This window comes from Neltuma alba, unplaced genomic scaffold (assembly GCF_004799145.2).
Source record: "Neltuma alba isolate B1F8T4 unplaced genomic scaffold, ASM479914v2 tig00011320_pilon, whole genome shotgun sequence".
In the NCBI taxonomy this organism is placed as follows: Eukaryota; Viridiplantae; Streptophyta; class Magnoliopsida; order Fabales; family Fabaceae; genus Neltuma; species Neltuma alba.
In genome coordinates, this window is record NW_021636027.1 from 360,332 (window position 1) to 364,159 (window position 3,828).

The 3,828-nt window shown below is 39.7% G+C and overlaps 1 pseudogene; it reads left to right on the forward strand.

The window, feature by feature from the left end:
• The first annotated feature begins 961 nt into the window (after positions 1-961).
• LOC114711800 (solute carrier family 25 member 44-like) lies at positions 962-2,761 on the forward strand (annotated as a pseudogene).
• Positions 2,762-3,828: the final 1,067 nt, after the last annotated feature.

The following is a 3,828-nucleotide window of genomic DNA, read 5'->3' on the forward strand; positions in this document are numbered from 1 at the left end:
ATCAAGGCCATCTATTTTGATCGAGTGCCTCATTCTGGCTCTCATGATATATTCGTTAAGGTTTAACTGAACCTGGTTTTATTTATTTTTCTTTTATCAAAAGCACAAAACCTGGTTTTATAAGCCTGAATTGTAAAGCTTGAAAGCGTCATATTTGGACTTGGGCTTAGTTTTAAGCATTTCTATTCAAGCCCAATCTTTAGTGCCATTGCTTGTTTATATATTTATATGTGGAATTTAAAATTAAAATACTGTACAAATATTGTTGCTTTTCAAATTTATGCATTTTCTTAAAAAGAAAACATGCTGTATTAATCTCTGTGCATTGCAACCAAAGTATAAATGTCAGTTTTTTTGCCACCATAAGCATCAAATTTTGTAGAGACCTGTAATAATTATCAGCAGCAGTTAATAATTAATAATAAATCAATCTGTTTTTTTTTTTAAATTATAGAGACTTCTATAGTTACTATTAACATATTTATTAATTTTTAATTTCCCTTTTATTATAAAAAATAAAATATTTTAGTCTTAAATTTAACTTAAATAATTTTTTCCATTCAATTTTGGACCTATCAATATCATTTGCGGAGTATACGATTCCCATGGGACGCTCCACATGTGATCATGACTCCAGGCACTGGATAAGGGTTTCCACGTCACTTGCATGTTCGGACAACACGTCGCCTTCCTGACAATCGTCCAACAAAAACCTCTGTTTTCCCGAAAAAAAGCAAGTTTGGCCCTCATCCAAAACCGACACGTGTCCGTTTATCTCGACCCTTCCGGCGATGCTCTGCCGCGAGATTCCCGCCAACGGGCGCCTCCGTTTCCGGTTACCGGTCTCCCTTTCTCTCTCAAACCGTACCACCAGCGAATCGAAACCTTAGCATTATTCTCTCTCAGGGATGAGTTTCCATAACTTCCATTGCGGCCTCGCCATTTTTTGTATTCGCTAAGGAAACATGCTTGTCTGATGTTGGTGGATGGTTTGAATTTTCCGGCAAGCTTGGATTCTTCGTCGCCGGTGGCGAGGATGACCGGTTCCCCGGTATGATGCGGTTGTGATTCCTTGTTTGTTTACTTGGAAATGTTAGATCTATTCATCGTGGCTCACGTTCGATCAAAAACCTGGTTCCACAAGAGAAAAAAACTGGCTTCATTTGGTTGATTCCTTCTGATGTTTTCTACGAAATCGGATTGCCAATTGTACAGCTCGTACAGTTAGATCTTTTTTAAAAGAATTTTCCTTCTTTGTTTTACGTGTTCCTTGTTGGGTTTTTGAGAATGTACAGTCAGTGTTTGAGATGACGAGGTTTGAAAGAAGTTGAACCATCTTCTTATTCTGGGTTGTTTCTGGCATTTCGGTGTAGCTTTTGAGGGTTATAAAGTGGCGAAAATGAGCATGAGTGAGAGCGATGCCGAGGAAGAATCGACACAAGAAGTTCAAGTCCCGGCTGATATTGATTGGCATATGCTTGATAAATCGAAGTTTTTCTTCCTTGGTGCTGCCCTTTTCTCAGGGGTTTCAGCAACTCTGTACCCGATTGTTGTATTGAAAACGAGGCAGCAAGTAGCTGAATCCCGAGTTTCTTGTATCCAAACTGCACTTTCACTTATTAGGAATGAGGGTTTTCGAGCATTGTACAGAGGTTTTGGTACTTCCTTGATGGGTACAATTCCAGCTCGAGCACTATATATGGCTGCCCTGGAGATTACAAAGAGTAATGTAGGCACTGTCACGGTTAGGTTAGGGCTTGCCGAACCAACTGCGGCTACTATCGCCAATGCTGCTGCAGGTTTGAGTGCTGCCATGGCAGCTCAACTCGTGTGGACCCCCCGTTGATGTTGTGAGCCAAAGGTTGATGGTTCAAGGTGGTTGTAATTCAAATAATCCAAAGGCTTCGGCACATCTATATGTCAACGGGATTGATGCATTCAAGAAAATTCTGATCACAGATGGTCCCAGAGGTTTGTATAGGGGGTTTGGGATATCCATTTTGACATATGCACCCTCAAATGCAGTTTGGTGGGCTTCATACTCTGTTGCGCAAAGGCTGATTTGGAATGGAGTTGGTTACTACTGGGGCAAGAAAGATGATAAGAACAGCGATTCTGTGGATGATGTATTAAGGCCAGATTCGAAAACTGTAATGGCAGTTCAGGGAGTCAGTGCAGCAATGGCTGGTGGCATGTCTGCCCTCATTACAATGCCACTAGACACGATCAAGACAAGACTTCAAGTCTTGGATGGTGATGAGAATGGCCGTCGAGGACCAACAGTTATGCAGACTGTGAGGAAATTGATTAAGGAAGGTGGTTGGATGGCCTGCTACAGAGGGTTGGGACCTCGATGGGCTTCAATGTCAATGTCTGCAACAACAATGATCACCACATATGAGTTTATAAAACGGCTTTCAACAAAGAATCAAGAAGTTCTGACAAGGTAGAAGATTTACAACAAAAGAGAAAACAGAGAGAAAAGAGGTTTTTCCCCCTCTCTTCCGTGTCTAACTCTTCTTACTCTCCTCTTATCTCATCTTTCCCTCACTTTTTTGCCTTTTCACCTTTACCTAGCCACCATGACTGCTTGATCAATGTAGGTTATTGCTGGTACCTTCATATATATGTGTGTGTGTGTGTGTGTGTGTGATGGAAATAAATATTTTCTTCCAATGCACCTGTGTTTTTTGAGTCTCGGTTGAAGCTATGCAAATGCTTAGCTGTGGTGTCAAAGTTGGACGGTTCGGTGTCAAGCCATAGATGACTACTGGTGGGAAAATCTAATCATGCGACTGTAGGGAAACCTTTGTTTAATTTCTGGATATTGATATCAAAGAGTTCTTTACAGTTGAATTGAAGCATAATTACCCAGGGTTTGAAAAACTTTCTATCTTCTGATTACTTTTTCTTGGTCCGTTAGTAATTTCATATGGAAAACCACGCGGCTTGATTGAGTAGGTTGCTACACTGGAGTTTGAGCCGCACATCTAGGGATGTGCAACATACCCCAAGCCCTACAAGGATTGCAAGAAGTTGCTCTCTTGGATTTATGGATATGTCAGGTTCTTTGGTATGATATCTACCCGCTTCACCAACCTGAACCTAGACTCGGTAGCGTATGTCTATTTATCTAGGTAGAAATGCATAAGCACAGCTTGCACTCACTATAACTAGCCAGTATGATCTTTAAAATACAATAATGGACCTCTATGTTTTGCAAACTTGGGAGCAGACCGTTATGCAAATTACCATCTGCAAATCTTTGGATACAAACCTCTAATTTCAACTGTGGTTACCATTCTATAATTTCACTTTTCCCTCAGCAGTTCCATTAGCAATTTCCAACCAAGGCACCCATTTCTCGTGATATTCTTTTAGCTAGACAGAACAAAATTTTGACCCACAATTTTCATGTTGTCTACAACATTGATTTCATACTCTAGTTCATGCAAGCATGACTTATTAAGTTCCACTTCTTCATCTCTGTATTTGGCAAATCTCCTTCTATCAAATCGGTCTCCAAGACAGCTGCTACAAAGGTCTATTATCTGAATTTTGGGGTAGACGGGAGCCGTTTGTAAATGGGTTGAAGTACAGGAGTGTGTGTTGATTGTTCTCCCTATATTTATGCATACATTTATCAAATAATATATCATAATATGCAAAAAAGAAGATAACAAAATTATACCCTAAAGGTTTTGAATTATATTTATAGTCATGACATATGTTATACATATATATGTATATTTCAATTGATTGTGAAATATTTTGTACTGGCCCTATCATATCTGATTCGCATGTCCTTTTACATTTGTGGAATGCTGA